Consider the following 12,930-nt stretch of genomic DNA (forward strand, 5'->3'; position numbering starts at 1 on the left):
TCTTGTCCAAACTGGTTATCGTCCATGTTTCACTTCCATACATGGCTACACTCCATACAAATACTTTCAGAAACGACTTCCTGACACTTAAATCTATACTCGATGTTAACAAATTTCTCTTCTTCAGAAACGATTTCCTTGCCATTGCCAGTCTACATTTTATATCCTCTCTACTTCGACCATCATCAGTTATTTTACCCCCTAAATAGCAAAACTCCTTTACTTCTTTAAGTGTCTCATTTCCTAATCTAATCCCCTCAGCATCACCCGATTTAATTTGACTACATTCCATTATCCTCTTTTTGCTTTTGTTGATGTTCATCTTATATCCTCCTTTCAAGACACTGTCCATTCCGTTCAACTGCTCTTCCAAGTCCTTTGCTGTCTCTGACAGAATTACAGTGTCATCGGCGAACCTCAAAGTTTTTATTTCTTCTCCATGGATTTTAATACCTACTCCGAATGTTTCTTTTGTTTCTTTTACTGCTTGCTCAATATACAGATTGAACAACATCGGGGAGAGGCTACAACCCTGTCTCACTCCTTTCCCAACCACTGCTTCCCTTTCATGCCCCTCGACTCTTATAACTGCCATCTGGTTTCTGTAAAAATTGTAAATAGCCTTTCGCTCCCTGTATTTTACCCCTGCCACCTTCAGAATTTGAAAGAGAGTATTCCAGTTAACGTTGTCAAAAGCTTTCTCTAAGTCTACAAATGCTAGAAACGTAGGTTTGCCTTTTCTTAATCTTTCTTCTAAGATAAGTCGTAAGGTTAGTATTGCCTCACGTGTTCCAACATTTCTACGGAATCCAAACTGATCTTCCGCGAGGTCCGCTTCTACCAGTTTTTCCATTCGTCTGTAAAGAATTCGCGTTAGTATTTTGCAGCTGTGACTTATTAAACTGATAGTTCGGTAATTTTCACATCTGTCAACACCTGCTTTCTTTGGGATTGGAATTATTATATTCTTCTTGAAGTCTGTGGGTATTTCGCCTGTCTCATACATCTTGCTCGCCAGATAGTATAGTTTTGTCATGACTGACTCTCCCAAGGCCATCACTAGTTCTAATGGAATGTTGTCCACTCCCGGGGCCATGTTTCGACTCAGGTCTTTCAGTGCTCTGTCAAACTCTTCACGCAGTATCTTATTTCCCATTTCGTCTTCATCTACATCCTCTTCCATTTCCATAATTTTGTCCTCAAGTACTTCGCCCTTGTATAAACCCTCTATATACTCCATCCACCTTTCTGCCTTCCCTTCTTTGCTTAGAACTGCGTTGCCATCTGAGCTCTTGATATTCATACAAGTGGTTCTCTTCTCTCCAAAGGTCTCTTTAATTTTCCTGTAGGCAGTATCTATCTTACCCCTAGTGAGACAAGCCTCCACATCCTTACATTTGTCCTCTAACCATCCCTGCTTAGCCATTTTGCACTTCCTGTCGATCTCATTTTTGAGACGTTTGTATTCCTTTTTGCCTGCTTCATTTACTGCATTTTTATGTTTTCTCCTTTCATCAATTAAATTCAATATTTCTTCTGTTACCCAAGGATTTCTATTAGCCCTCGTCTTTTTACCTACTTGATCCTCTGCTGCCTTCACTACGTCATCCCTCAGAGCTACCCATTCTTCTTCTACTGTATATCTTTCCCCCATTCCTGTCAATTATTCCCTTATGCTCTCCCTGAAACTCTGCACAACCTCTGGTTTAGTCGGTTTATCCAGGTCCCATCTCCTTAAATTCCCGCCTTTTTGCAGTTTCTTCAGTTTCAATCTGCAGTTCATAACCAATAGATTGTGGTCAGAATCCACATCTGCCCCTGGAAATGTCTTACAATTTAAAACCTGGTTCCTAAATCTCTGTCTTACCATTATGTAATCTATCTGATACCTTTTAGTATCTCCAGGATTCTTCCAGGTATACAACCTTCTTTCATGATTCTTGAACCAAGCGTTAGCTATGATTAAGTTATGCTCTGTGCAAAATTCTACAAGGCGGCTTCCTCTTTCATTTCTTCCCCCCAATCCATATTCACCTACTATGTTTCCTTCTCTCCCATTTCCTACTGACGAATTCCAGTCACCCATGGCTATTAAATTTTCCTCTCCCTTCACTACCTGAGTAATTTCTTTTATCTCGTCATACATTTCATCAATTTCTTCATCATCTGCAGAGCTAGTTGGCATATAAACTTGTACTACTGTAGTAGGCATGGGCTTTGTGTCTATCTTGGCCACAATAATGCGTTCACTATGCTGTTTGTAGTAGCTAACCCGCACTCCTATATTTTTATTCATTATTAAACCTACTCCTGCTTTACCCCTATTTGATTTTGTATTTATAACCCTGTAATCACCCGACCAGAAGTCTTGTTCCTCCTGCCACCGAACTTCACTAATTCCCACTATATCTAACTTTAACCTATCCATTTCCCTTTTTAAATTTTCTAACCTACCTGCCCGATTAAGGGATCTGACATTCCACGCTCCGATCCGTAGAATGCCAGTTTTCTTTCTCCTGACAACGACGTCCTCTTGAGTAGTCCCCGCCCGGAGATCCGAATGGGGGACTATTTTACCTCCGGAATATTTTACCCTAGAGGACGCCATCATCATTTAATCATACAGTAAAGCTGCATGTCCTCGGGAAAAATTACGGCTGTAGTTTCCCCTTGCTTTCAGCCGTTCGCAGTACCAGCACAGCAAGGCCGTTTTGGTTAATGTTACAAGGCCAGATGAGTCCATAATCCAGACTGTTGCCCCTGCAACTACTGAAAAGGCTGCTGCCCCTCTTCAGGAACCACATGTTTGTCTGGCCTCTCAACAGATACCCCTCCGTTGTGGTTGCACCTACGGTACGGCCATCTGTATCGCTGAGGCACGCAAGCCTCCCCACCAACGGCAAGGTCCATGGTTCATGGGGGGGGGGGGGGGGGGGGCTGCCATATTTAGGATGTGGATTTTCTATGGCTAATTTTATTCCTTCTATTTCTGGTCTTATTGCCCCTTCTTTCTTGTGTGTTTCTTGTACACACAGTATGTCCCATATGTGCTTTCGGTGAAGTTGTGATATGATTTGTTGTTTGTTTTTGGTGATACTCTCTACGTTTAGGCTTGCAATCGTCAGAGTTGGCTGTGAGAAGTAATTATTAATAGTACCTGCTACATACGAACCATCATTTATAGCGCTCCCGTTCTCTTCAACCGAGCCCGCAGCTCGTGGTCTTGCAGAACCATTCTCGCTTCACGCTCGCGGGGTCCCGGGTTCGACTCCCGGGGGGTCAGAGATTTATCCTGCCTCGCGATGACTGGGTGTTATTTTGTCGTCTTCACTATCCATCACTCATCCCCATTAAGGTCAGAGGAAGGCAACGGCAAACCACCTCCGCTAGGACCTTGCCTAGTGCGGCGGTGCGGGTCTCCCGCATCGTCCCCTACGCTCCTCGGAGTATGGGACATCATCTCTTCAACTGAAATAATGTCATCATCTGTGGCTGCTTTCCTTGTCTCTCTTTCAACAGTATTACCCGTATAATAATTATTAATATAAGATTCGTTAAAACGTTCTGTTATAATCTCTTTAACATAGTGTAAACTAAAGGAAACACTTTTTGCCTTGTTTCACTAAACTTTATTTGTCTGTGAAATAAGACAAAAAAGTGTTTCGTTTCTTTTATACAATATACAATGTTTTACCAAAAAGTCACAGCTGAACCAGTTAAAACAATTTTTTAATGATGGTAATCTGTTTCGGGATTTGTGTAGTTGCTCATCATTGCACTTTACAGACTTCTATGCCCAATTTTTGAAACACGTGTTTTCATGTGGAGTTTGACTATGGAATAGAAGTGATAATACGAATGTACGTGACTCAGTGGGATATTGTTATAGCTTTTCAATATCCTGTTTCTAATTGCTGTTGTGAGCATCTTTGTCGGGAGGAATTTAAATTAATCAGCTCAATTGTGAAGATTTTTCGGCCATTTGCAGAACGAAATCCGTCGACATCTAATAGAGTCTACTGCTGGAGTCGAAAGTGACAGTCTTGGCAAAGGCCGAGGGGTCACGTTTTCGTCTTGGAATTGAAGCGATCAGTGGCGGAATGAGCTGATCCTCAATTTAGTGAAGATTAAGCTGAGCACATTCTCTATTGTATTTTCGTATGCATCACATGCTGGTAACAAGTTCCCCATGCGTCACTAGAAAGCACTGTATACTGATGGATAGCTTAGCCTTATTGAATTTATATTCATGGCCCTGAATTTTATCAGACTTATAACATAAAATAATTTAAAACACGCCACTGTGGGTAAGCACTTTCTTCCGCCGACCCTTTTAGTTCTACTAAATAAAAAAGTATGTCATAAACTGTGAATGTTCACTGAGGCCGAGCACATCAGTTACGACATTATACTGGGGTCGCTTATGTAACATTATGTGACCGTTATGTTATATTTGGCTGCTACTGTTGTAGGACTTGGAAAATGTAGCGGTGTCATTTTTGCTGTGGTTCGTGCACTATTATGTTGCAACATGAAAAATTTTTCGGTGGATATCGGTTACGCTATGTTATTCAGTTAACAAGGTAACCAATATTATTAGAAGATTTGTTCAGTAAAATTGAAAGATTTCATTTTGTTAAGGCTTTCGTGAAGACTTGTTGATGAATTGCCTGTTGGCTTCTGCCTCGGGCTCTCCGACCGACGTTTGTTTGATAATTTTCTGCAGTTTCGCTAGCACGAGTGGCTGGCACTGTCAATGTTTCACTCTCCATTGCTGGAGGTGGACTGGAATCGAGCGTCCTAGGGCTTACCCGTGGGAAATTCCTTTACTAGCTGCAACAGTCCTTCTCTACAGCACGGGAATCCAGGATCCGGCTACCATGTGTTGATTCCCGTGGTGCAGAGAAGGACCATTGGAGGTAGTAAGGGGAAAACCTCAGCGGAATTGACCACTGGAAAAAACCTAGGGCGTTGGCGTGCCAGATACACATAACCTGCAGCCGCGACTTCGACTCCAGTCCACCACTAGCATTGGTGGGTGAAACTTCTTTTTGGTATTACTGAATGTGCCTACAACCTACGAATAAAGGTTCGCCCTTTCAATGTCCTTTCACTGCAGACTACATTCGGTAACATCAAGGTTTGATGCCAACAATTATAAATTTTTTTGATGTTCGGGTTATTTAAAAGAGAGTAAGTGACAAGTGTACCCAAAGGAAGGATGACAGACATCGTTCTATTATACACATATGGACTTATACAATAAGACAGAATAAAAGTTTCTGTCTGTTTTTCATTTCTGCGCGTGGAATTTGAGAGAGAGAGGGAGGGAGAGAGAGAGAGAGAGAGAGAGAGAGAGAGAGAGAGAGAGAAACAGAATACGTTCCTGAGCTCAGAGTGTCTTATGTACTATGTGTGGTACACAATGCACGTAACTCACTTTATTATTTTTTGCGAGCCCTAATTAAACTGTTTGGATCACTAATTCTCACTCATTTTAGCGCATCCCCGCCTCCTTCGTGGTTTTTGATGTACAGTGATTGTGACAGCTTTGTTTGGATGGCGACAAGATCAACGGCCTTACCTCATCTGGGTGACATGTTTCTCGCTGTGTTTATCCTAATGATCTTTGTCCGTCAACGCGTTGTCCAGGAATGTCACTCGACACCTTTGATTCCAATAGGCGAAAAATACTAGTTGTTAGTCCAATTTACTTCGAAAACGTTTTCCAGACAGTTTTGCTGTTCAGAAAAGTGAAAAACGATTTGACAGAATCGCAGTTCGGGATGTGGTCGGAAGTCTTTCATTCTAGGATAGAAAAACTCGAATACTGCTATTTCTCGTACGAGCATAAACACGGAAATTTTTGTAACTTGTATCTGCTCTGTTATTTCATAAAAGGCAATCTAAATTACGAAACCCGGACCTCACAATAAATTTATAGTAATTGGTGCACACAAGGATTCTTTGTCGTAGCTAAACGTTGTAGTTTACCTTTCATTCGTTGCAAAACTTTTGTATTTTTGACGTAGCGGTGATTTCCGCTGTAAAAGACACATTTCTTCGTACTTCTCCCATCCGTTTCTGGATTAAACTCTTACTACTTCTAAATATAACTGTTATATCACCCCAAACTCAACTAATAATCTAAACTAGCATTGTGGCTACTGTTTCCATTTTAACACAGATCTTCTTTTCTCTCGCTGACCTCTTTGACTGCAACTGTCTCTTTCTCACTTCCGGACTCATCTCAAATGTTAGGCACAACAAATTATTTTCCTTCCTGCTTGGCTTATTTATATTCTTACAAGTAAGCTTTACATGTGTAAAGTACAAAATTATAAGTATATTTCTCGACAGTATGCACGCGCTACAAAGTTACAGTAACTCCAGAGAGACAAACTAGGTCCTAACTCCCTTTCGACCAGCTTGATCTAAATGTCCCTTTGATCCACTAAAACCAATTCAGGAGAATACAGTAGTGGTTACTTTAGCTAGACAACTGGTTAAGTTCCAATTCTTACGACCTCAATGTTGACGAGACTTTACAACTTACCCATCCGTATTCTTTCTAGTTTTTTCATACGAGCTACAACGAGATGGGTCTCTGTACAGAGGGATGTGGCTATTCAAATTCCTGCTCTTCCACTCTGATCTAGGCTAGTCGCCGTTTTTTCTCAAGGATTTAAGGTGTATACCGGAATTATTCCCCACGCAGATGCGGTAGTTGCAATTTCCTCGCCGGTCGTTGTGGCGGAGTGGTTCTAGGCGCTCCAGTCCCGAACCGCGCTGCTGCTACGGTCGCAGGTTCGAATCCTGCCTCGGGCATGGATGTGTGTGATGTCCTTAGGTTATTTAGGTTTAAGTAGTTCTAAGTCTAGGGGACTGATGACCTCAGATGTTAAATCTCATAGTGCTTAGAGCCATTTGAACCATTTGAACAGTTTCCTCGGGTGCCTGGGCATCTGAATTGCTGGTCCAACGACGCCTTGCCGACAACGATACCCTTTGTAAATATTAAATGTCGTTTTCCGGAGCTTTTTTCATAATCAGTGAAGAGAAGTATGGTATTGTGTGCTGTGAAGCAGCCAATTATTTTATTTTATTTATTTTTCAGTGAAATAAGAAGGGTACAGACCTTGTTCAAGCGTCGAATAGTACAGGAAAGAGATCGTGAGAAAACTTCACTACTTGAAACGTAAGATGACATTATTTCACTCTTTAGGAATCTGTTTCTTTTCTTTGCATGTTGCAGAACATCGTTATTTTCTGCCCAAATATCCCAGCGGGCTGGCAAATATTCGCGTGGTAACTGAGGAAAACCTCATGAAAACTCTAATACGTCCTGTGTCATACATTTGTTCACTGATATTCATTTGTGCACTTGTCTTGCCTGCACGAATTGAGTCATGAAGCTATATCTTACATGTAATTAGACATTACAGTATCAGTAACTGTAAAACTGAATGAAAAGTAATAGGTCATCACAAGTGATAAGAGTTATGATGACCGTTCTTTATACTATCGTTAGTACACACAATAATAATAATAATAATAATAATAATAGACATTTAATAAGTAATGCAACACATTTTTTCTCGGCCAATTTCGCTAGAAAAAACGCAGAATTTGTTGTAGGACTTCGCGGAATATTCTCGCTTCAGCCCCTATAGTTTCAAGAAGTTCCGATAGATGGCGGCGTTGTAAGTAGCCTTCAAAATGGAGTCTGTCACGGAGGTGCGTTCCAAGCAGAGAGAGAGCTGTCATTGAGTTACTTTTGGCAGAAAACGAGAGCGTCGTAGATATTCATAGGCGCCAGCAGAATGTCTACAGAGACCTGGCAGTGAACAAAAGCACGGTGAGCCGTTTAGCGACAATGTCACGCAGACTTGTCAGATCTACCGCATGCCGGCCGCTCGCACACAGCTGCGAGTCCTGTAATGTTGGAACGTGCAGACACTCTCATTCGAGGTGATCGACAGATCGCAATCAAACACTTCGCTTCTCAGCTGGACGTATTTGCTGGTAGCGCTGACGTACTAGTACAGCACTTGGGGTAGTTAAAGGTGTGTCCCCGTGGGTTCTTCGCCGCCTAACAGAAAACCATATAGAGCAACGAAGGACCACCTGTGCAATCAAAGATGCACTCCGCTGGGAGCAGTACGTTTGTGATGGGGAGGTTATTGATGCAGCAACGTCGACCAGTAGAGTAATACCATGCGGGCACACAGGCTCTCCAGGGGCAAGGCCGTCGCCTTGAACGGAGATTATGTTGAAAAATCGGGTTTTGTAGCCAAAAGAGTGGTGCAAAATATGGTGTATTGGAATCGTGAATAAAATCAACCTGCTTTCAGTAAAAAAATTGTTGCATCACTTATTGAAGCTCGTCATATTTTTCGGTGACTGAAGCATGTCTTTAGAATGGATGGTAGATTAACGTTCGGCGTATTGATATGGCATCAATCATACTAAAGTAGCTGTTGAATGGCTAACTGTCCCATGTGAGTAAGAAGGCCGGGGGCTTAACGGTACTGAGAAGCTGCACAAAGAGCAACTTTAGCGGTATAATTACAATAGCATCTCATCTATCCATAAAGCGAAAGTAGCCGCAGACAATTACACTCTACTCAGTCTAGCACAAACATCAGCAACTGTCATAAGATATAACGAGGAGACCACATGGGATTCGTATTTTTGTGATTTTTGTATTTTGTTATATATACTTTATAAGTTCAGAACTCAAATATTAAATCTGCCATCCCATCGCAGTTCGATGCACATTTCGAAAATTCTCGCGAAAATCGACTTTGAAGTTATCCGAATGCCTTTATTGCCCTAACGTAACCTCGACTTTTCAACAGGCAACGTGACTCTGTGGTATAAGGTGGCGTGGGTTTGATTCCTCGTTGTGGTAAGTTTTTAAACAAAGGAACATGCTATACGAGCAAACCCGGAAAGCGCTTAAAATATATGAGGGCTTGAAAATAATTTACTTCGTTATGTATTTTTTAAATTGAAACAGCCTTTATTAACAATCTTTTATAAAAGATCGGCGACTAAGATTTTATATCTGCAATGAAAATTGGATTTTTGATGTGCGATATGTAATTAGAAATAGGACGTGCATTTTTCACAAAAAATACAATTACCTATGTGTAAATTAGTATACATTTGATGAATATTATATTGAAATGGTGACGGTATTCGAACTGAACGAAAAAACAACTTAATAAATAATCACAGAAACAAGAATCGCACCAGCGATCGAGCGAATACCAGTCTCGAGTGCTACCGTTTTTTCTCATCTTTACGCATTTTACGCGTCACGAAAATGTTCGTAGAACATCCACTTTTAATTAAAACCTTTAGTAGCATTCTATCAGAGTGCCACGCTGCCTCTTGAAAAATCGATTTTACGGTAGCATAATAAAGGCGTTCGGAAAATCACACGGAAAATTTAAACGTCAGATTTTCTCGAGAATATTTCAGAGTTGCATCGAACAGCTTTGTGTAACTGACATCTGTGTTCTGAACTTCATGTATGATAATTATAAAAAGTATTTGAAAAATTCAAGTGACATGTGATCTCCTTGTAAGGCTGTTTTAGTTTACACCAAAAGAAAAAGTTAGTTTAGAAAAGAACTGCACGGGAAACACGTGAATGACCTCAGTCAGGATAATCTCTGTTCCTAACTATCGCTCAACTGGTTGACACGAGCAGATTTTCCTACAGCCATTGAATGATATCTGAAAACGATACAAGATTAGATCACTGCGTCAAGGAAGTACCGTAAAGTATATCGTGAAAGAGCAAAGAATAAATTGTACCTACAGGAAGTGTGTTGATCAACAAGAGGCCATATGACACGTTACATACGAATGTGAAACCTTGGCTCCCACGGAGTATTTAAAAAGGCTCGATAATATCAAGAAAATAATCCACCAGAATATGAGTTGGTACTATCAGTTACTGGAAAACATTCCATCACACTACAGATACGATCCACTCGCAGGTGTAAAACAGGAAAATTTCAAAATTTCCTGGAGGTGCACTATAATAACCGATAAAACAATCTCTTGCAACCGACTGACTCAAGGTTGATGTATAAAGCTGAGCAAGTCACTTTCCTATTAGATATAGCTGTACAACAAATTCGATGAATTAAAAACCGTCGCCCTTTGTGGACGAGTGGTTCTAGGCGCTTCAGTCTGGAACCGCGCTGCTGCTACGGTCGCAGGTTCGAATCCTGCCTCAGGCATGGATGCGTATGATATCCTTAGGATAGTTAAGTTTAGTAGTTCTAAGTCTAGGGGACTGATGACATCAGATGTTAAGTCCCATAGTGCTTAGAGCCATTTGAATTAAAAACCACCGACAGTGAAACGATGGGCAAATACAGGAACCCGGCAGACCAGGTAAAAGCCATGCGGAAACAGAACTCACTACACATCGACTCCATGCTAATTGGCGCTGTCATAAAACGGATTATGAAGAGCCTACAGAAGCTAAAACTGCATCATTCACTGTGTTGGCAACTGCTGGAGGCAGCTGCATTGAACGCCTACAAAAAAGTATATCAGTTTCGTGGCAAAGAGCCATTTTAGTAATAACTTGTCATTTAAACCTGAATGAGGGAATAAAAAGGGTGCAGTAGTAATAAAGGTAAATAGTAACAGTAATATAATAATGAAATAGATCTAGACTGTGGCAACAATGATAGGATGGCGAGGTCATTAAAAACAGAGCAGAAGCTCGGATTGGGGAAAGATGGGAAGAGAAACGAGAACGCCTTCGCAAAGGAAAAATTGCGGCATTTGCCTTATGCAGTAGTAGGAAACCGCGCAAAACCTAAATCTGAATGGGTAGGCAGATATTTGAATCTCCATTCTACAGAACACGAGCCCATTGTCCTACCAGACGGCAATTAACCGAGGTGAAAGAAAGAATGTGCATAGTACAGCGGTAAAAATGTGCTGAAAATTTAATAGGCAAAGGACTCTTTGGTAAGTCATTGGAGAGAAGGAGAGTGACATGCAAAAAACAACAATTTACTTCGTCGTTATCAGTATAGCGACTATGTTAGTATGATGAAAGCAGAAAACGCTTTTCCACTTGTTCCAAATATCACTGCGCTAAACACAAGCGCAAATCTCGAAATCTGAAGTTGTCACCGGGGTCGGCCGTTGTGGCAGACGCGGTTCTAGGCGATTCAGTCTGGAACCGCGCGACCGCTACGGTCACAGGTTCCAATCCTGCCTCCGGCATGGATGTGTGTGATGTCCTTAGGTTAGTTAGGTTTAAGTAGTTCTAAGTTCTAGGGGACTGATGACCTCAGAAGTTAAGTCCCATAGTGCTCAGAGCCATTTGAACCATGTTGTCACCGGGAATCGAACGTGGGACCTCCACGTCATTAGGGAACGATGCTAATTTAATTCTCAAGCGAGGGATTTGATTGCTTGAAATAATTTGGGGCTTTGAGCACCACTTCTCGCAAATAAGTCTAGTCTCGTAATCGTTACGTCTTCTCGCTTGATTTGACTTCAGCAGCATTGGATCTAGAGTTCGGTTCCGGGTTGCTACCCCCGCTGCCCGCCCCCGAAATAGAAGTTATTGTTTCCACTACTCTGAACATTCCGCAAATGTCTAGATTTAAATAATAATACACTATATGAATGATAGTTATATATACTTACAGACAAGGCTGTTTGTTTGTTTTTGTTTTGGCCAGATCTGTATCAGCCCTACACATTCATCGTGAGCGGTGGTGTTATATTTTTATTTTGCCAATACAGAGTTCCTGTACATTTTTTTCAGGATTTTACTTTAGTTTTTAGCTGGTTTTCAGCATGTCCTCGGTGTGGTATATGCATTAAAGAAAAAAAAACAACACCAAGAAGGAGTTGTGCGACATAAAAAAACCTGATACGCGTGTTTCTATAACTGGAAGATTATGCCTATTCATATTTATCGCCAGTCGCCTAAGAGTGGCGTTAGTAGCGCCACTATAAGGATGGAAATCAGGTTTGCTTTAAGTACACGCTGTAATTGTCGTGAGCGTAAGTCACCATTGAGAGTGGACGTGGCGAGTTGGTGTTAATCAAGAATACCTTTAAGGCGACAAAGACGCCTTTGTCAGCCCCTCACTGCGTTTGAACGAGGTCGTCTTACTGGGCTACGATGGACTGGATGTTCATTCTGCAATATTGCAGAAAGACTTGGCACGAATGTAGCCAGTGTACGTGATTTTTGGCGGCAGTGGTCACGAGAATGTAAGGTCGTAAGAAGACCGGACTCCGGACGTCCACGTGGCACTGCCGAAATGGAAGGCCATCGTGTTCGGCGTATGGCTCTGGCGCATCGTATTGCAACAGCAATCTGAGCAGCAGCGGCTACCACACTGACACAAGTGAACTTTCATAAATCGGTTACTTCAAGGACAGCTCGGAGCTACACGTCCTATAGCGTGCATTTGCGATTTCAGTGGTGCCAGAGCTCATTGGAAAGCAGGGTCGAGATGTGTTGTATTTTTTTATGACAGCGGTTCAGCCTTGGTGTCAGTGACGGCCGTGTGTTGGTTAGAAGGAGACCGTTTGATGTCCGTCAACCAATGTTTTCCGTGCTAGACACACTGGTCGTACGAATTTTTAGCATATTGCAGCCCCGTCAGCAACTGTGATAGACAAATATTTTGAAGAATCAGACTTAGTTGCGGAAATTTGCTGGTCTTTACCAGGTTTTGGCTAAATTAACCTAGCCTTCTTCAGAAGCATAAAATTACTATAACATGCCAGAGCGAGGCACAGTCAACATTAAAATTAAAACCTGTAGTACCGTGCTACCATGTCGAATTAGTAGTCAAGTAGTTTTAATTTGACATGGAACCACGGTACTATAGGTTTTAATTTTAATGTTGACTGTGGCCTATATCT

Source organism: Schistocerca piceifrons, chromosome 1 (genome assembly GCF_021461385.2).
Source record: "Schistocerca piceifrons isolate TAMUIC-IGC-003096 chromosome 1, iqSchPice1.1, whole genome shotgun sequence".
NCBI lineage: Eukaryota > Metazoa > Arthropoda > Insecta > Orthoptera > Acrididae > Schistocerca > Schistocerca piceifrons.